Source organism: Rhinopithecus bieti, unplaced genomic scaffold (assembly GCF_001698545.2).
Source record: "Rhinopithecus bieti isolate Rb0 unplaced genomic scaffold, ASM169854v2 scaffold_7884, whole genome shotgun sequence".
Classification (NCBI taxonomy): Eukaryota; Metazoa; Chordata; class Mammalia; order Primates; family Cercopithecidae; genus Rhinopithecus; species Rhinopithecus bieti.
In genome coordinates this window covers 3,133,301-3,155,824 of record NW_016806331.1, presented here as the reverse complement: position 1 = coordinate 3,155,824, position 22,524 = coordinate 3,133,301, and positions in this window count along the sequence as shown.

Sequence of the window (22,524 nt, the reverse complement as noted above, 5' to 3'; positions counted from 1 at the left end):
GGGTTATGGCCCAAAGCAGCTCTCATTAGCAGTCTTGTATTAGACCTTAAAATTTCGGCCGGGCGCGGTGGCTCAAGCCTGTAATCCCAGCACTTTGGGAGGCCGAGACGGGCGGATCACGAGGTCAGGAGATCAAGACCATCCTGGCTAACATGGTGAAACCCCGTCTCTACTAAAAATACAAAAAACTAGCCGGGGCGACCTGGCGGGGCCTGTAGTGGCAAGACTCCGTCTCAAAAAAAAAAAAAAAAAAAAATTTCACACCAGGGTTTGCTTCCAGGTTTGCTTTTTGCCTTCTTATTATATATGTGCCTTATTTGAATATGGAAAATGATTCAATTATCATTGAGGAAAATTGAAGCTCCAGGAAGAGGCATCAAATTATGATGTGTCATTTTATACCATTTATGAAGCTGTCACATTGAAAAAGTGGAATTAAGGAAAAAGACTTTAGGAATGTGGGGAATAACAGAAGAGAGCAGCCCTTGTTAGGTGCTGATAAGTGGATAAGTGAATTCCTGAAGAAATAATTACTGTATCTATGAAGCAGCCTAAAACTGAAAAACATCATTGGTAAATTAGACCAGCCAGAAGCCTTGGCCCCTAAGGCTTCATTCAACCTTAGGGATGACCTTCATCCACTCCCAGCCCCAGGCCCTGAGAGCCACCACTCGGGGCCAACCTGTTTCCTCAGTCCAGAAAAGAATGAAATAAGGGGACATAAGCTCCAGATACTCCAAACTATAATTGAAATGCAATGGCCTGATCTTGGCTCACTGCAATCTCTACCTGTTGGGCTCAAAGGATTCTCCTGCCTCAGCCTCCAGGTAGCTGGGATTACAGGCACATGCCACCACACCCAGCTAATTTCTGTATTTTTAGTAGAGATGGGTTTTGTCATGTTGGTCAGGCTGGTCTCGAACTCCTGACCTCAAGTGATCCACCCGCCTCCGCCTCCCAAAGTGCTGGATTACAGGCGTGAGCCACTGCGCTCAGCCCAGAGCCTGTTTCATAGCATGGCTAATGTTGATTCAAATCCCAGCTCTTTCTTTCAGAAATGATGTAACTTTGGGCACAATGTTTCAATTTCCTCAGTGATAAAGGTGTAATCTCATAGGACTCCTTTAAAGACGGAGGTTAAACATTTAATAGGTGCATATAGTTGATGTTTTTAAAATGATAAAAAGACTTCTTGATTTAGGAAGTGTACAATGATTCACAAAGAAAATAAACCCCTTCTATTTCATATAACTAATCTAATACTTTTAATGAGCTCCCTCCCACACCGCTGGGGGTGGAACGAAATGAAGAGAAGTGAAGAGCACACATTTGTCCAATGACCGTAACTTTTGCCTTTTAGGAGTCTTGGATGTGTGTTTATCCTGTTGGTTTTTACTGCTGCCCATTGCAGAACGTCTGGTCAAGTCCCTGAAACTGTCACGCTGGAGTCCACTGAGGGACGACGGCAGCCGAGCCTGCGGGCTGTACTCTGCTCAGTGGGCATGATCAGTGAGCAGCGAGGCTGTGTCTCCTTGCAGCAAGCTCCCTCCGCATGTGAATGTCTCCATGCCAGAGTTCAAAATGGACAGTGAAATGAAGCAACTTCTCTTATTTTGACCTTTCCTTGCATCTCTCTAAATGCATCCTTGATCGTTAACATTCAAGACTTGCTTTTCTAAGTTGTCTCTCCTTCCCTCCACACCCATCAGGGCAGAATGGGGAGGTTCCCACCCACTTTCCTGTGGCCTCTTCCATGAGGCTCTTGAGTTCTATCCAGCCCTGGCTGACAGACAGTACCTTAAAAATCAAACTCCATGTAGATAGGTAGCTATGCCATGGGTGTTTAGGAAATTTAAAAACATTTCCTCTCTAGATAAATTCTAGATTTCAAGACTATTGTCTTGCTGTGCTCTCAAAAATTCTGTCCCACTTGTCAAACACTGGATACAGACTACGCATTCTTGCGGTAATAATCCTAAACCTCCCTAATATAAATGAATGTCTCTGGCAAAACAGAGAGAAATATAAACAAGAAAAGCACACTGATAGATTTTAAAATATGTATTATTCTCATGCGTTATTTCTTTTTCCAGCAAGGCAGTGTTTTATTCGGTAAGGAGGTTTCATAGCACTGTATTATGAATACCATGTTTTGTGTGGTGGGAGTTACACTGGGTTTTATGGGCTGGCCTAGGAGTGTAATCATTATAAATAACACGATTTCTATGGGAAAATTTCTTGAGAGAGCCTAATAACTGACTTCCAAATGAATTTTTGGAACACAGATGGTTTGTAAGTTGAGAATGAACAGGATTCCACTTTAAAACCAAAAACTTCCCTGAGTTACACAAAATGTAACCTAAGGAGGATGATTATCTTGGACTAGAAAAATTAATATTTCTAGTTTCTCTGTTTTTATAACTTACTTCCTTAGCTTTTTAGCACAAATATAATAGATCAGAGAGGCCAAATTTGAACTATAAACTAGAGGCTGTGGTGAATTAAATATATTTGCTTTGTTCTGCAGATGTTAAACACAATTCCCACAAAATTTGAAAGGTGGAGTTAATTCTGACTTCGACGAATCTAATGAGCATCTGTTTTGATTTTTCTAACCATTGATCTGATTTTCTTTTAACTTGATACTGGATGGTTTACACAAGTCCATGTGATAATTGCAAATAGCCAAAGGTGAAGTCATTCCAGAACCCCCCAAAACAGTTTTTTTCTTAAAATGCCAAATGATTCTTTGAAGATATTTAACAATTTAATATAAGTGCAGAATATGTGACACATAAATACATTTATTTCTATAAATGTATCTGCACATAAATATATAACTAAAGATTGAGATATTTCTTTCTATAAAAGGAAGATGTTTCTTTAACAAGGATATAGAAAATTATGAAATTCCATGTTATGAGCTGAATTGTCTTCTTCCAAAATTCGTATGTTAAAGTCCTAACCCAGTGTACTTCATAACGAGACCACATTTGGAAATAGGGTCTTTAAAGAGGTAATTAATTTAAAATGAGGTCATTAAGATGGGCCCTAATTCAATATGACTGGTGCTCTTACATGAAGAGGAAGTCTAGACACAGCCACATGTACAGAGGGAAGACCACATGAAGACACAGGGAGAAGACAACGATCTGCAAGCCAAGGAGAGCAGCCTCAGGTGAAACCAGCCCTGATGATACCTTGATCTCTGACTTCTCACCTCTGACAGCTGAGACAGTAAACTGCTGTGGCATAAGCCCCTCAGACTATGGTATTTTGTTACGGCAGCCCTAGCAAATCAACATGCTCCATAACCTAAAATAATACCAAGAGGTATAAAATGCAATTTAGGTTATTTGTTCTGCAGATGTTGAACAAAATCTACAGAATAGATATTTTATACTAGATTAATAGAACATAGGTTTTCAAATTACATTACGTAGTGATATTTTGTAGTTCTGCAAATGCCTTAATTTAAATCTTACTCTAAGCTACATTTTAAATGTTTTAAAAATATATGTAAACATTCAGATATATTAGGTATCAAAATTCAGTCCATTGCAGGCTTTCATTTTACTGACTTGCACTGCCCTGTTATATCATCATTGTGTAGCTCTCAGAAAAATGCTTCTCCTAACATCACTGTGTGTATATTTTAATTATTTGAAAATATCATCAGAACTACTGCAGTTTTGTAATAGTATTTTTAAAAACAGCGTCCTGCCTAAAATGTCTATGTTTGGCAGTAATTCTTTAACTTTATCCCATTAAATAAAGATTAATGGATTATCAAAATAAATCACATATCTTTATAAGAAAACCTGAGGCCGGGCGCGGTGGCTCAAGCCTGTAATCCCAGCACTTTGGGAGGCCGAGACGGGCGGATCACGAGGTCAGGAGATTGAGACCATCCTGGCTAACATGGTGAAACCCCGTCTCTACAAAAAAAATACAAAAAACTAGCTGGGCGAGGTGGCGGGCGTCTGTAGTCCCAGCTACTCGGGAGGCTGAGGCAGGAGAATGGTGTAAACCCGGGAGGCGGAGCTTGCAGTGAGCTGAGATCCGTCCACTGCACTCCAGCCTGGGCGACAGCGCAAGACTCCGTCTCAAAAAAAAAAAAAGAGAAAACCTGGAAAAGCAGTAGGAAGAAACATTCCCACAATCTTGCCTCTTAGTTATATTTAGTGATTTTCTCTGTAATTTCTTGTTTGACAATTTTGTTTTCGTTTTGAGACAGAATCTCACTCTGTCGCCCAGGCTGGAGTGCAGTGGCATAATCTTGGCTCACTTCAACCTCTGCCTCCTGGGTTCAAGTGAGTCTCCTGCCTTAGCCTCCCTAGTAGTTGGGATTATAGGTACATGCCACCATGCCCGGCTAATTTTTGTATTTTAGTAGAGATGGGGTTTCACTACGTTGGCCAGGCTGATCTTGAACTCCTGACTTCAAGTGATCTGCCGGCCTCGGCCTCCCAAAGTGCTGGGATTACAACAGGTATGAGCCACAACACCCAGCGATAATTTTTTTTTATCATTAGAGTATTAAGACATGCATATACTGATAATTAAAATTAAATATATATAATTTCTGGGAGTAAAGTGAATATGTAACATGCTTATTAAGAAACATTCTGATAATGTAGACAGTAACAAAGGAGAGAATAAAAATAACTTAGAATTATAAACACCCACACACAAATGCAGTCCTGCATGTCTATCCGCTTACATAAAGTTATGGGCATTCTCTTTCTGTGCAGATTGTTGAGTAGACGTATGCCACACTCAAATAAATGTCAAATAAGGCTCTGGCGTGTGTGTTCACTGCATGCCTTTACATATAATAATCAGTTATATAAAAAGAAGAGACTACCATGACATGCTGAGTCATGGTGACATCATGTTAAAGACAGCTTTGGCACATATTGTAAGCTCCCTGTATGATTTATGTATATAGCATAAGAAAAGCAAGCAGTTGATACATATTATTAGCAGTTAAATTTTCAAACAAAAATGTCCCAGTAGTCCTCTTTCAAACATTTATATCAGTTTAATTAAAGAGAACCTTAAGATTGCAAGGGAAGCTGCTTTAAAAAAACTAATACTATTTGCAACTCAAGATTTCCTCAACACAAACGATAACTGGATGTTGATGCAAATTTGCAGTAATTATCTATAAGCCTTTGTGTCAATGTTTTTGTTCTTAATGTATCATCCCATGACTATGCTCAATTGACTTTATCGTAAGGAAATATTTTACCTTGTTAAACACTGGTTTTCTCCTGTCATTTCAACCTAAGATTTAATTTTTAAAAAATATGTGGAAACCACTGATGTAGAGGAATAAGTAAGGGAACTAGGATCTTTAGTCTAGAGAAGAAAAAGTTAAAGGGGAACACGTAAGCGGCCTTCGTCTATCTGAAAGAAAAGAAGTTTGCTTCAGAAAGTAGGAGAGTGAATTGATGACGTTGCAGAGGGACATATCTTAGCACAATACAGTCTAAGGAAGAACTTTGACATGATTACTCCTTTCTGCAAGTAAAGGTTTGCCTTGTGGTCTCCCAAGAATCCCATCATGGGAGATATTCAAGTAAAGCTTGGGTCTTTAAGGAGGACTGTACGAGAGTCCTCCTTGGGAAAATCATTAGCTCCAATTCAGAGCTCAGAAATTCTTCCTGCTCATGGAGAAGAAAGAAACCCTGTTGGCCCTCTCTTTTAGGGATTTAAAAGAAAACCTGTAAATTTTCTGTACTCTTAATCATGTAAACTAGAAAATTAAAGTCACAGATAGCCAGAATGCTCCACCTGATACAGCAGAGCTCTATGGCACACAGCAACTTTAGAAAAGCTCTCTCCTTAGGTGGGGATAAAGTGGTGCTTGGAAACACTAAGCTTCAGAAATTGGGGTTTGCAAGTAGGAAAAACAAGAGAAGGGATTCAAGAAATTACAACCTGAACGGGGGAAATAACAATTTTGACTTGACTTACATAAGAACACTTTACATGCTCAGGCTTATACAACTAAAAAGGGAAGCAGGGAAGCCTTGTCCGTGAGGATGCTCCCAAGCCTACCCTAATATTAATGGCTTATTCAAGCTCTTGAATATTTACTTCAGGAAAAAGTTGAGGCATGCCCATTGCAAACTGTGACTTACTGTTGAAGACATCCATGACAGGCAATATAACACGATCATTAGCGGTGTACCCTCTGAAGCCTGACTTCCTGGACTCAGAGGCTGGTCCTACCTAGAGAGAGACCAACTCATCCCAGTTTGCCAAGGACTTAGCCAGTCTTAACTCTGGGAGTTTATTTTTTGAGAACCCTCAAGCAAACTAGAGCAGTTCACTGTTGTAACTCTGCAACTGGCCATTTGGGAGAACTTGCATAAGGTCCCGAAATTCTGTGGGAGCAATAAATGTACCTACCTCATAGAGTGGCTCTGAGGATAAAGTGAGTAATAAATATAAATTGTGTAGAACATGGTCACTCAGTAAACAGGAGTGGTTTTTAGTATCTGTGATCTGTTCAGTCAACAATGTGACCTTAAGTAACTTGAAAGTTCTAGTGTGTGTTTACATGCAACTATTTAAAACAAGCCCCCTCCCTGTTTTCATCATGGTCCTACTAAAAGCCCAATTACTAACCATTTAAAAAAAAAAAAAAAAAGAAAAGGATGCTCTCCATCGTTTAAATCCATAGACTTAAATCTGCATATAAACTTCATGTACATTGCTTACATTCACTGATCAGAAGACTATACTCCAGGAACTTCAGGAAAGTGCTTCATCTGTAGAAGATACAATGGGTCTCAGAATCACCTGAAACAGCCCTGAGTAGGATGTTGGAAGATGGGGAAAAGGGAGCAGAAACAATAGAGTATTCAGCAGGATGAATCAGAGTGATGACGCAGATCCATGCAAATGCTAACAGCAGAGATGCACTAAGGAAAAGGCCTGGGAATAATGCAGTGATAGGTTTCATCATTTATACCATGTGTGATATTCAACATGCAAAGAAAAAATATAAAACGTAGAGTATTTACTCCTAACTACCACTGGACAAGGACATTCCTTTACCACCTAAAAAGTACCTTCATCGTATATTGGGGAGAGACCGACAGTGGGAGACCACATCTTGCCAGAATCATCAAGGGTATCTCATTTGCTTTGAAATGACACCACCAGACCCACAGTGACCATGCCACTATTTCTACTTTAACTAAAGTGGGATGGATGATCTTTGAGTGTCCTCAGGAAAAAAAAAAAAAATGTAAGGGAGAGAGTTTGCTGATTCAGAGCTTAAAAAGTTAGTAATAGTCACTAAAATAAAGCAGGTTAGCGCAGGTTGCTGAAGACCCAAATGTGTGTGGAAAAGATCCCATAAAGCACATTTCCTGGAGACCTGGATCCTGCTTCCTGTCTTCTAAGCAGCTGGTGTGGGGTGTGTGGGGCAGGGGTGTTATGTTCCCAAGCGTCCCCCTACCACCAATCCTTCTCAGACAGGAAGTTTGCAAGTTGCTAGGCTTTGAAAGTACTGTTCCTTGAGATGATCCAGAGGTAACAGACCGCATCAATTTTGTTCTTTCATGGAGTAGTTCTATTTATTCACCCTGGAGATGGGTTTAGACAAAAGAAAGCCTTAGTCAACTGGAGCCTGACTTACTACAACCATCAATTAACATCTTTTCCTTTTCATTTAGCTTCCACGAGAAATGAAGTGAATCACGAGAAAGTCATTTGACATTAAGGATTCATCTTTTTAAACAACCAGTTCCCAGGTCTAACCAGGTATTCGCAAATATTCTTTTCTGACTCATCTTGTACATCTTCTATATTTATTATCAAACTAAAAATGTGAATTTATGCTCAGATCAGTGATCCTGTAGCATAAAATGGCGTGAAATATCCAGAATGATTTCTACTGAAACATTTTTACTTACCTTGCAATCAAAGAGCGTACTAGCCTTTCAGAATTTGGAGGAACCTTAGAGATAGGGTGTATGCTTCTCACCTGGTTTACGCCCCTTCACTCTCCAGGGTGTCCTGGTTTGAACAACAAATTATTTGCTCACCACACAGACCGTCTATCTCAGTGCTTTTAAGACAATGTTAGCAGCAAAATCCTTTTTTCAAACTAAATCTTACACAGCGCTCTAATACATAGACAGGGTGACTAGACATCCCAGTTTGACCAGAACAACAGAGAGGTTTTATAATGAAGGACTTTAAGGCAAGAATTGGGACAGTCACTGGTAAAACAGATAGGTCAGTCACCCAGCTGCAGACTACACAAAAGCTCTGTTTTGTCAGTGTAATTATATTTTGTAAATACAAATTCATAAAACTCATTTATTATTAACTCAATCAATGAAAAAATAAGGCCGTTTTAATAACCACAAAAAAAAGAATAATATTGAGAGTGATGGTAGCATTCTTATATAAGTCTCAATATCCAGCTAATTTTTTAATTCATTTTGGTTTCATAATACTGAGGAAACTGATTCACATGAAGTAGTCGTGAGTGATAGTTTGTTGCTGATATTTTAGCAGTTCCCTTTATAAGCTCAGAATCCAAGAGGCTTATAAGAACACCAGGCCGGGCACGGTGGCTCACGCCTGTAATCTCAGCACTTTGGGAGGCTGAGGCGGGCAAATCACATGGTCAGGGGATTTAGACCATCCTGGCCAACATGGTAAAGCCCCTGTCTCTACTAAAAATACAAAAATTAGCCAGGTGTGGTGGCGTGTACCCGTAATCCCAGCTACTCAGGAGGCTGAGGCAGGATAATCTCTTGAACCTGGAAGGTGGAGGTTGCAGTGAGCCGAGATCACGCCACTGCACTCTAGCCTGGTGACAGAGTGAGACAAAAAAAAAAGAAGAAGAAAGAAAAAGAAAGAGAGAGAGAGAGAAAGAGAGAGAGAGAGAGAAAGAAAGAAAGAAAGAAAGAAAGAAAGAAAGAAAGAAAGAAAGAAAGAAAGAAAGAGAAAGAAAGAAGGAAGAAAAGAAAGGGAAGGAAGGAGAAAGAAAGAAAGAAAGAAAGAAAGAAAGAAAGAAAGAAAGAAAGAAAGAAAGAAAGAGAAAGAAGAAAGAAAATGAAGAAGGAAAGAAAGAAAGAGAAAGAAGAAAGAAAATGAAGAAGGAAGGAAAGAAAGAAAGAAAGAAAGAAAGAAAGAAAGAAAGAAAGAAAGAAAGAAAAGAAAAGAAAAGAAAAGAAAAGAAAAGAAAAGAAAAGAAAAGAAAAGAAAAGGAAAGAAGGAAGGAAGGAAGGAAGGAAGGAAGGAAGGAAAGAAAGAAAGAAAAGCAGGCTGTTTTCTGTCAAATCACTAGCCATATCTAACATATTCTTTATGACAAATGCAAAAGTCAGATAAGAAGCACCAAAATTTATGAAGGGCATTAAAAACTATTATATGACATACATATGTATATGTGGTATGTGACATGCTAGTGGCCCACTTTTTATTGCTCAACTCTCCCAACATCAGATATTCAAATGCCTGAGTCTGTCTGGCTTTCTTGCCATTTAATTAAGGCATGGTAGTTTGCTGCACAAATCATCCCATCACCTAGGTATTGTAGCACATCTGTGCTACAGTAGTGTAGTGTCCTGTATAATTCTGCGCTGGGGATACATGTGTAGGCCTGAATTGTAAGAAACACCAGCACTCTTAATCAATATTAATACATTTGCAAGAAAATGTGGCAGAAGAAACTTTGTCTCATGTCTATACAAAGCAAAGTTAAACAGGTAGCACAAATTGAAAAGTTGTCAGTGTGTTGTATGTTGACATGTAGCATATCTTTGCTTGTTATTTTTAATAATCAACACACTTTAAAATGATATTCCAATTTAGTATTTGCAGAACTGGGTTTCAGAAAGTGCAAAAGTAGTGACAATAGGGAAAATTCTTTTTTTTTTTGAGACGGAGTCTCGCTTTGTTGCCCAGGCTGAAGTGCAGTGGTGCGATCTTGGCTCACTGCAAGCTCCGCCTCCCAGGGTCACGCCATTCTCCTGCCTCAGCCTCCTGAGTAGCTGGACTACAGGCGCCTGCCTCCATGCCCAGCTAATTTTTTGCATTTTTAGTAGAGACGGGGTTTCACCGTGTTAGCCAGGATGGTCTTGATCTCCTGACCTCGTGATCCACCTGCCTCGGCCTCCCAAAGTTCTGGGATTACAGGCGTGAGCCACCGCACCCGGCCAACACTTCTCTTTTTTATTATTTTTTATTTTAAGTTCAGGGGTACATGTGGAGGATGTGCCAGTTTGTTACATAGGTAATGCGTGCCATGGTGGTTTGCTGCACAAATCATCCCATCACCTAGGTATGAAGCCCAGTATCCATTAGCTATTCTTTCTGATGCTCTCCCTACTCCCCACAGTCCACCCTCTGACAGGCCCCAGTGGGTGTTGCCCCCCCACCATGTGTCCATGTGTTCTCATCATTCTGCTCTCACTTACAAATGAGAACATGCGATATCTGGTTTTCTATTCCTGCATTAGTTTGCTGAGGAGAGTGGCCTCATCTTCATCCATGTCCCTGCCAAGGACATGATCTCTTTCCTTTTTATGCCTGCATGGTATTCCACAGTGTGTAAGTACCGTGTTTCCTTTATCCAGTCTACCATTGATGGGCATTTAGGTTGATTCCATATCTTTGCTATTGTGAATAATGCTGTAAGGAACATACACATGCATAATGAATAAGCTTTATAGAAGAATAATTTATATTCCTTTGGGTACATACCCAGTAATGGGATTGCTGGGTCAAATGGTATTTCTGCCTCCAGGTCTTTGAGGAATTGCCACATTGTCTTCCACAATGGTTGAACTAATTCACACTCCCACCAACAGGAACGCTTCTTTGTGTAGCATTTATTGGATGTCAGGCCCTAAATATTAACTCATTTAGTCCCCACAATAATGTATGAGATAGGCTTTAAACCTATTTAACCAAAACTGCAGTGCTGGGCTAAGTGATGTGCTGAAGGTCACAAAACTGTGAAGTAATACTGCCAGACTTGAGCTTACATAAGCTGGATCCAGGTCCGTGTTCACAGTTACCAAAGTTGACAGTACACTCACCTCGGTATAAAAACCCTGCTCCAATGTGCTTTTTAGACCAGGAAACTTGCTCCTGAAAGTTATGGGACTAGACCAAGCCCATGAAATTTGTAAAGGGCAGAAGGTCAGGAACCTGCCTTCCCAAAGCCCACTTCAAAGTCCTCTCTCCCACACTTGGGCATCCCTCAGGGTGCCCTGTCTAACCCACCTGTACAGATATCAATAACAGATTTCAGTTCTGAGCTCCCTGTGCCCTGCCTCTGGGTAGCAAAGGCTTTTCTAATTCGTGGGGTATTGCTTTATGAGCATTTGCTCAGCAGGACACACGGATGCACACTCCACAGTCCTGATGGACAGTTAGAGCATAAGTGAACAAGGTCCTGATTCCATTAAAAGAATAAAGAGAGCCTCTTTCCTTGTACAGATTATCTCAGTTATAAAGGATCTAAGAATCTGTTAACAATTACACAAATGTTGCCTGTTTTGTTCCAGGCAGGGCTTTTTAAAACATCATAAGCAAGCCGCAAAAGCCCAGAGGGTGGCCCCATTTCTCCCTGAGTATTAAACAACTCTATGAGCTCCTAGAGTACAACAGGGACTCCTTCTTTCATCGGTAGCTGCAAAGAAGAAAACATCTGCCAGTTTGGTGCATATCACTGAATTACAGATCGAATATACCCCAAAAAACAGACTCATAGAAAATCACAGCTGCCTTTACACATGCGTGCCATTCTTTCCTGAATTGATGTGTTACTAAAATTCGATTTAAGACTGGATACGATACTTTCATTTCTAATACTTTCTGAAGAAACATCACAAATGGTGAGATTCCCAAACTATCTTCTTTCCCAAATGCATTCAGTCCCTGTTAGGTGAAATACTACATATTTGCAATCAAAAAGAGAAAATGATATTGTACAATATATTGTCTTCAAACTAGCAGGGGTACTGTATATTTAAACCTATACTTTATAAATATACTTTAAAAATAAACACATATAGTAATTTCTGGAACATATTGAAACATTTGTAACTACACAATGTGGAAAGCATAATTAATAACTGTTCTTAGTTATCTTTAATCCTGATGCCTGTGGGAAAACCAGATTTAATTACAGAAGACAAGACAGTAGGTAGCAGTAGCAGTGCTGAAAGGAATTTCTGGACATCTTCAAGAGCTGAGAATAGGAGAGTGCGTTTGTTCTCCATGTCTAACTTTACTTCTAAACAGAGACTCTCCTTTTCTTTGCTGTTGGAGGCAAATCAGTAATGATGGTCATTTGCTGCCTCGCACTGCCTTCTCCAGCACGCTCCCTCCTTCACTGTGGCTCCAGTCCCCACAGACTCTTAGTGAGGTCACATGCTGGCCATGGGTGAGTCAGGGTGGCCTCATACAGACACATCTCATGGCACTTTCAGAGGCTGCAGATGCCTGCTCGGAGTCTTGTTCTAGGGCCAGAGGTTATAGCACTAACTGGGGACTGGACAGAGGCCAGAGCACTGCCTGCATGACCGCTGGCCCTGACGGTGTTGGCCCCACCCACCACCTCACCCCTAAGGCAGTATCCGCAGTCAGTGAACAAGAATGTTCTATCTTTATATTTGCAGGGTAAGAAGACAGGTATTAAAAAAATAATCCACCCTCAATAAAAAGCAATGATTCTTGTTCCACAGAAGAAAAATATGAGAAAAACATAAGCACTGAATGTAGATTTCATAAAGAGAGTAGACTAACTTCCATGACCCGAGACCCAGAACAAATCCTCTGACTCACACACTTAGTTTAATGATTCTTCTGTTCAATGTGGCTTCCTCTAGGAAGCAGCCTTGCCCCTCTGTGGCAGGTAAGGGCCCTCTCAACTTTGGGCTTGGCACCTAATCATAGTTTCCCTCACTCTGTCTTGGAATCCCAACCTGCTCATCCTCATTCCTCACTGGACCCTGGAATGTGGTGGTTAGGAGCATGCACTTTAGATCCAGCATAATCTGAATTCTGGTCTGCCCATCCAAGCTGATCTGACCTTCTACTAAGTCTCAATTCCTTTATCTGTAAAATGAGGAGATGAATAATTTCTTATCTTAAAGGTTTATTGTTACTAATATATTATAATAGTTATTTAAGTTCCTGGAATAATTATTTAAGTTCCTGGCTGTATCACCAGCTCCTATCACGGTGTTCAGCCCAGAGAGTGTGTTCAGTAAATATTAATTAATTGAATCAATGAACAGTGCTCAGCTAAGGAAGGGAAGACAGCACCAGATATGGAATGAGGTCTTCACCCAGACAGCTGCTGCTGAGAAACAGTTAAGTTGCCCCGAAGGTTTTCTGAGAACTTGATGCTTCCTCTGATTTTGAGGATGATAAGTGGTCCCTGCTATTTCAAGTGTGGCAGGGCACCCTTGCTCTGTGAAGTGCCGTTTCACAAACAGGCCACCATCTGCCTCAATGATAAAAACGTTTGGCATTGAATTTGCTGTGGTTGTCAGTATCGACGTGCCTGATATTTAGAACACTTACTTTTTTATGGAGCTGATTTGGGAGCACAGAAAGCTTCTGGGAAAACTGCCCTACATAGCTGCCCTTTACAGGCAGAACAGCTGTGCCACAGTTTTACTGTTCTGAGGCTGAGAATAGGGAATTAAAGAATCCTAACAGCCAGGCTCCATTTCAGAGCCCTGGTAGGACGCTATTCCAGGGCAGTGCACACCCCATCTGCCCCTAGCTTTCCAGCTTTGTTTCAATTTTAGTTCTTCACATTGCACATCAATGTTAAGTTTTTAAATGTTAAGTTTTAACTTTTTAAAGTACCGTAGTGGATATACATCTTGGTTCACAAGTCTGATGTGCAAGAAAAATGTTTCCTTGAGTATTTTTTCCTGTTAACAACCTCATTTCTACTTAGAGTTCCTATTTCTTGGAAGCTGCAGAAATTTGATTATTCATTCAATCTGAATCCTTTTTCTCAAGGGTTGCAATAGAAGATCCGAGGGTTTCAAGAGAAGATCCGAGGGTTCAACAATGTCAAGCTGCTGTGGAGTCTGGGATGTGCCTGGTTCTCCATGCGTCCGTCTATGCCGAGTCATCTGTGGGCCCTCAGGCATGGATCCTCCAGCTCACTTGGCCACTTCCGGTGCCACTCTTTGGAGGAGGGGAATCATTCTGTGGTTTTCTGGCTAGGGTAGAGTGTGGGATTCTCGGTGAGGCTCTCTATGGCCTTGTTTGCCAAGGCTCACGGCAGAGCCATTTCCTTTCTAAAGCTGTGTGACCTCTGGGGATGGGGGTCCAGGCACATGTCCTGTAGACAAGGTGGGTTTTAGAACTCACCTGTCAAAGAGGCTGTGCGGGCCCTGCTGTCCAGGACCACTGCCTCAATACCCCCACCCTGCCCCATCTTTCCTGGGGTCAATCCAGGTGACAATCTGGAGAATCCTAATACTCATCGAACTCTCAACAATTTAGATAATTCCAGGTCCTTGCCATTCCCCTAAGGCTGTGGGATTTTGAAACAGAGAGAGAGAGACTCCCTTTTTTCTCTCCTTTGTGCTCTGCCACATTCTTGCCCTGTGGCCAGGAGAATGGGCCAGGAGTAGGAAGAGAGAAGTGGAAATTGTGGAGGGCAAATGGGGAAGGGAGATGGGCATCTGTTAATATTTCAAAAATGATCTAGCCACAGTACACTCATTGGTCTCATTTAACTGTCACGACAGCTGTGTGAGTAGAAGACCTCACTTTTCAGGCAAGGAAGCTGAGGCTTAGAAAGGCTAAGTCATCTGTTCAGTGCCAGTCTGGCACTGTTTTGTTTTTTATTGGGAAGGTGGTGGAACGGAAACCCAGTCTCCACATCCCACACCCAGCGCTCTTCCCACCACACACTGCGTTCCAGGCGAACTGGACTCCTCACTGTCTTCATTCACAGCTTCTTCCTGCATATCTTTGGACCTTTCTCCATGCTCTGGAATGTTCTCCTCACCATCACCACCTGTCAGAATCCTCCCCATCATATGTTCCAGGAGGCTTTTCTCATTCTTATCCCTCCAAAACCTTTGGACAGCGGCTCCCCTCACGCTGCCTCTGCTTTGCCACTCTGTCAGGGCCATGTGTGCTCAGATGTTACTGCACCCATAATCTTTTTTTGACAGGGTCTGGCTCTGTCACCCAGGCTGGAGTGCAGCAGTGCAATCTCAGCTCATGCAGCCTCTGTCTCCTAGGTTCAAGTGATTCTAGTGCCTCAGCCTCCCAAGTAGCTGGGATTACAGGCATGCACCACCACGCCTGGCTAATTTCCGTATTTTTCTTAATAGTAGAGAAGAGGCTTTGCCACGTTGACCAGGCTGGTCTTGAACACCTGGCCTCAAGTGATCCACCTGCCTCGGCCTCCCAAAGTGCTGGAATTACAGGTGTGAACCACCACACCTGCCCCTAGACTGCAAGCTCTTTGAACCCAGGAACCCTATCTTATTTTCTTTAAAAGAATGAACAAATGAAAGAATGGATGGGTGAGTGGAAATAGGTGCTCCATGACTCCAAAGAGAAGGGAAGAGAAAGGAAGAGTGTTGGCAGCCTCACATCTCAAGTCAGGCCATAGGATGAGCTCTCGAATTATATGGCAAGAGGATGGGAAGAAGCTCTGCGAACTAGTTGGCTAGTCTGGAAGAATGATAGCAGCCTACGTATTGAGGAGAAAATGAAAAAGCAGAATCATGGACAGTCAAAAAAGGTCTTCACCCTAGACAAGGTGGTCCTTCCAGTGAGGGGTGTTCATATGCCCACCACTGCTTATTCCTCCTGGATTCTGTGTCCACATAAATGCAGAAATAACAGGGCCTGAGCATGAGCTGATGTGAAACAATCACCTCACAGGGTCATTTTGAGGAAACCACTGTAATAATATTATTACAGTAGCTTCCACTTACTTGGGGTCTATGGTCTACCATGCTTATGCCTAAGATTGTGAAAAAGGCCAGGCATGGTGGTTCTTGCCTCTAATCCTGGCACTTTGGGAGACCAAGGTGTGAGGATCATTTCAGGCCAGGAGTTCAAGACCAGCCTGGGCAATATAGCAAAACCCCATCTCTACAAAAATACACAAATTAGCCTGACATGTTGGTGTGTGCCTGTAGTCCCAGCTACTCAGGAGATTGAGGCAAGAGGATCACCTGAGCCTGGAAGATTGAGGCTGCAGTGAGCCGTGATTGCACCACTGCACTCCAGGCTGGGCAACAGAGCAAGACCCTGTCTCAAAAAAAAAAAAAAAAAAAGGATTGTGAAAGAAAATATTCTCAATTTCACTTATCAACAGTTAAAGATTTAAAAATAGCTATTAGGGGCTGCTGTAATGACTTTTAAGCATCAACATGGAAGATGTTCAAAATAACAACAGGGAAAATTTAAATTTGTGAGAATGGAAGGAGGCACACAGATCTTTTCTAAGTGGCCTGCAGAGAGACTTAGTGGTTACCCTGTAGGAAGACTAAAGAAAATAAGTAGTTGGTTGCTAAGCACCATCTTTCCATCAGCATACCTCCACACTCAATGACATCATTCTTATGAGCCATGAACTAAAGGCTTCCCTGAAGGAAGTTCATCCCAGATGCCTGGCATATCAGGAATTTATTTAGCCAACTGGTAGGTGGTTGATCAACTTAAACCATGGTTACAACCACATGCTATATCAGAAAAGGTAACTCTTAACTGGTTAATTATAATCTAATTTCTCCTTTTCTTTTAAATGCAGTACCATGTAATAATTTTTAAAAGGAACACAAAGCTTATGCTAGGGCTTTTCTTTCCACAATTTAAAGAGGGAATAGACCATGACAGGGAGAACATTTTAGATAAATAAACGATGTGTGTAAATTTCCCCCATTTGTTTTAATCTTCTTCTCACATGCTATCCGGCAGTCCATCCCACCTGTCCCAAAGGGTGGGACAGGCTGCGGGCGACATTCTTCCACCTTTCATGATGTTTTGCCTTGGTAATTGCTGTTCCCTTAAAATAGAACAGCAAAATCAATGCTATGTGGGCAATTGACAGTGAGGAATCTCTCATATTTCCCAGAATGAAGAAAATCTTAGCCATAGGGGTAAGATTGTGTTGAGCCAGATACTATGTGAAGCATTGAAAATATAAAAACACAAAAATTAGTAAACAAGCTACAGCCCCATTTTTCACAGGTGGCCTCTAACATGCACCCCCCCACACACACACCCCACAGTGATCTCTACCTCCTGGTGTTCATGCCTTTGTGTAATATCCTGGTCTTGAGCATGAGCTGGACCTAGTGACTCACTTCTAATGAACAGAATAAAGTCAAAAATGATGAGCTGTCACTTCCGAGATTAGATGGCAAAAAAAAATCTGTGGTTTCTGACTTTGGCATCCCCTCTCACTCTTGCACTGACTCGTTCTGAGGGAAGTGAGCTGCCATGTTGTGAGCTGCCCTACAGAGGGGCCCATGTGGCAAGGAACTGATATCTCCAGTCAACAGCAGCAAGTGCCTGATGTCTGCCAACAGTCACTTGAGTGAGCTTGGAAGTGTATCCTCCCCAGTTGAGCTCTAAGATGACTGCAGCCCTGGCGAATATCTTAACTGAAGCCTTGTGAGAAACCCTGAACCACAGTGATAGAGTTTGGATGTGTGTCCCCACCCAAATCTCATGTTGAAATGTAATCCCCAGTGTTGGAGGTGGGGCCTGGTGGGAAGTGATTGGATCATGGGGGCAGATTTATCATGAATGATTTAGCACCATCCCCTTGGTGCTGTCCTCATGATAGTGAGTGTGTTCTCATGAGATCTGGTCATTTAAAGGTGCGCAGCAGCATCTCCCCTCCCACTCTCTTGCTCCTGCTTTCCCCATGTGACGTGCAAGCTCCAACTTTGCCTTCTGCCATGATTGTAAGCTTTCAGAGGCCTCCCCAGAAGTAGATGCCAGTGTTAGACTTTTTGTACAGCCTATGGAACCATTAACCAATTAAATCTATCCTCATAAATTACCCAGTCTCAGATATTTCTTTATAGCAATGCAAGAACAGACTAATACACACAGGCACCCAAATAATCTGCATCCAGGTTTCTGATCCCCAGAAACTAAGAAAATAAATGTTAGTTGTTTTAAGCCACCAAGTTTTGGGGTAATTTGTGCTGCAGCAATAGATAACTAATGAGGTAATAGTTATAGAAACAGAGAGTAACCAGCATCCACAACATCTTTATTATGTGTCAGAAACTGGACTAGATGTTTTAAGATGCATCATTTCATTTATTTCTCACAATGCTATGAGATATTATTGTCATCCCCATCTTACAGGTAAGAAAACTGAGACATAAAGAGGTTGCTTGACTTATTCAAGGTTGCATTGCTAATAAATGGAAGAACTAGGACTGAAGCCCATGTCTAATTTAAGAGTCCTTGCTCCAAAATCAATGAATACCTCCTACCAGGCACATGCAATGAACTTCATGCAACAGAGAAAGTATATAATTACCCAGGTGACCAAGGGAGAGAGTCAGGCATTAATGCCTGAAGGCTTTAGAGAAGTTTTTGTGTTTATGTTGGGTCTAGAAGAATAAGAAGCTGATCAGACCTCTAAAAATTGAAAGTCCATTATAAGACTTACCTAAGCAGACTATCATGTGCAAAGGCACATGAGGTAGAAAAAGCTCTTCAAATTTGAGAACTTCTAGTATAAAGGTCAAAGCTATGGGAGATGAGGCTATGTAAATAAATAAGGCTAGATTGCAAAAGGGTTTTCTCCTGTTAAAAACACAAATTTTTAATTGAGTTACTCTTCCTTTATCTTTCAGCTCTTAAATATAAATAAGATATTAATTCAAAATCATGTCCAAAAAACACAATTTAAATTTCCAGATCATGTAAGTTAGGCTTTGCAATTGTCCAGAATTTCCATTTGAAGTTTTAGATTCAGACTACAATAGAGACAGTTCTAAGAAATATTAATTTTTTCCTTTAGTGGTCTATGACAAGCAAATACATAATGAACAGAGCTTACTGTTTGTCAACATGACTAATTTTGTAAATATTATCTCAGCCTTTATGATTTCATGGATTTAACGTCAGGTATGGTTTCATCTATCTCAACAATTTGCAGATCTATTGTGTCTTACTTGGGAAATCTGTGGCCTTGGGTACCGAAAAGAAAACACTTGCATTTATTGAGGCAGTAGCTTTTATTGTAAAAACATATAAAATTGCAACTCATATTTGTGATGTCAAACATTAAGTTTCTATACACCCAAATAGATCTCAGATGATTTAAAGAATTCTATTATCTTACAGTAGAAAAACAATAAAAAATGCTAATGTTTAACAGAATTGTAGAGGAACAATAACTGATTCAGCTTTAAAACATCAAGAAAATAAAAACAAATGTACGGAGCTTTTAAAATATAAAATTAGCCTGGTCAACATAGGGAGACCCCATCTCTATAAGAAATTTAAAAGTTAGCTGGGTGTGGTGGCATGTGCCTGTGGTCCCAGCTACTTGGGAAGTGGGAGGATCATTTGGGTGTAGAGGTCAAGGATACAGGGAGCCATGACCGTGCCACTGCACTCCAACCTGGGTGACAGAGTGAAACTCAGTTTCAAAAATTAAAATATGAAGATATTATGCCGTAAGTTGAAAATAGGAGACCAACATGTTACAGCAGTCATTTCCATTAAATAGTACAGAAAGTTAATATGTATAAAGAACTCCTGAAATCTAAAGAGAGAACCCCAATATGCAAATAAGCAGTCATAGTTATTCCCAAAACACCTATTATATTCCACATGCTTTGTTCATTCTCTCATTCAATTTTTTCAATAATCATGCAAAGTCTTGATTGTTATTCTAGTCTTGCTGCTGAGAAAACTGCAGCTTTGCAAGATTAAGTAACTCACCCAAGCTTAGTTAGTGGCAGAGACGTCTTTTAAATGGGACTCCAAGGTCTGTATGTTGTCTGCCATGTCATTCCATGTCGTTGAAAACATGAAGATCGTGAACAGACTCTATATAGCTTCTGTACTACATTATCCTCAAATACAACGTAAGTAAGTTAGAGCAACTTGCAGGCAAATGTTAAGCATTCTAAAATATCTTTAGATTTAATGATAACACAAATATTGGTATAAGTTTGACAATAGAAGGAAGGAGTAAATCTTTTACCTTGTCGACATTATGATTTGATAAAACCTAACTGGAAGGACATTTGACAAGCACTTTATAAAAAAAATATTTGGGGCTATCTGAGCATCACATTCACCGAAGCCTTTCTTGGTATCTCCATGCGCCAACAGCATTATGTCCCTTTCCTCTGTACCTTGAAAATATTGACTTCTGTGTCCGCAATCCATCACATGTGACTGACACACAAAAAGAATTTCTTCATAAGTATTTATTGACTAAATGAAGAAATAATTCCTCAGAAGTGAAAAAAAATATGCACATGGAGACATTCATTGCAGCATTCTATACAATAGTAGAATGCTAAAAACAAGGTCAACAAAACTGAAATGGTTAAAGGACATTATAACAACATGACTGATTATTTCATAGTCTAAAAACAATTTAATATGCAGTCACCAGTGAAACTTAAGGAATATTTAGCCATTATGGAAAAATAAAAGTTGAATAAAAAATGTAGTGCAATTGATCTAATGTTAAAATGTGTTTGTATAGGACAAAGACTGCAAGTTAATATACTTAAAAGTTGTGGGGGGGCACCCAAGATGGACAAATAGGAAGAGCTCCAGCCTCCAGCTCCCAGCATAAGGGACACAGAAGAAGAGTGATTTCTGCATTTTCAGCTGAGGTACCAGGTATATCTCACTGGGGCATGTCAGACAGTCCATGCTGGTCAGCGGGTGCAGCCCAACCAGCGAGAGCTGAAGCAGGGCGAGGCATTGCCTCACCTGGGAAGCGCAAGGGGGAAGGGAATTCCTTTTCCTAGCCAAGGGAAACCATGACACACAACACCTGGAAAATCGGGTAACTCCCACCCTAATACTGCACTTTATCAAGGGTCTTAGCAAACAGCACACCAAGAGATTATATCCCACACCTGGCCCGGAGGGGCCTACGCCCACAGAGCCTCCCTCATTGCTAGCACAGCAGTCTGAGATCTAACAGCAAGGCGGCAGCAAGGCTGGAGGAGGGGCGCCCGCCATTGCTGAGGCTTGAGTAGGTAAACAAAGTCGCCAGGAAGCTCGAATTGGGTGGAGCCCACTGCAGCTCAAGGAGGCCTGCTTGCCTCTGTAGACTCTACCTCTGGGGACAGGGCATAGCTAAACAAAAAGCAGCAGGAACCTCTGCAGATGTAAAAGTCCCTGTCTGACAGCTTTGAAGAGAACAGTGGTTCTCCCAGCACGGAGGCTGAGATCTGAGAACGGACAGACTGCCTGCTCAAGTGGGTCCCTGACCCCAGAGTAGCCTATCTGGGAGACATCCCCCCTAGGTGCAGACCAACACCTCACCCCTCACACAGCTGGGTACACCCCTGAGACAAAGCTTCCAGAGCAAGAATCAGACAGCAACACTCACTGTTCAGCAATATTCTATCTTCTGCAGCCTCCGCTGCTGATACCCAGGCAAACAGCGTCTGGAGTGGACCTCAAGCAAACTCCAACAGACCTGCAGCTGAAGGTCATGACTGTTACAAGGAAAACTAACAAACAGAAAGGACACCCACACCAAAACTCCATCAGTACGTCACCATCATCAAAGACCAAAGGCAGATAAAACCACAAAGATGGGGAAAAAGCAGTGTAGAAAAGCTGGAAATTCAAAAAATCAGAGTGCATCTCCCCCTCCAAAGGAACGCAGCTCATTGCCAGCAACGGAACAAAGCTGGACGGAGAATGACTTTGGCAAGCTGAGAAAAGAAGGCTTCAGTCAATCAAACTTCTCAGAGCTAAAGAAGGAACTACATAACCAGTGCAAAGAAACTAAAAACCTTGAAAAAAGAATGGGTGAATGGATAACTAGAATAATCAATGCAGAGAAGACTTTAAAAGAACTGATTGAGATGAAAACCATGACACGAGAACCACGTGACAAATGCACACGCTTAACCAACTCGATCAACTGGAAGAAAGAGTATCAGTGATTGAAGATCACATGAATGAAATGAAGCGAGAAGAGAAGTGTAGAGAAAAAAGAGGAAAAAGAAATGAACAAAGCCTCCAAGAAGTATGGGATTATGTGAAAAGACCAAATCTACGTCTGATTGGTGTGCCTGAAAGTGACGGAGAGAATGGAACCAAGTTGGAAAACACTCTGCAGGATATCATCCAGGAGAACTTCCCCAACCTAGTAAGGCAGGCCAACATTCAAATTCAGGAAATACAGAGAACATCACAAAGATACTCCTCGAGAAGAGCAACTCCAAGACACATAATTGTCAGATTCACCAAAGTTGAAATGAAGGAAAAAATGTTAAGGGCAGCCAGAGAGAAAGGTCGGGTTAC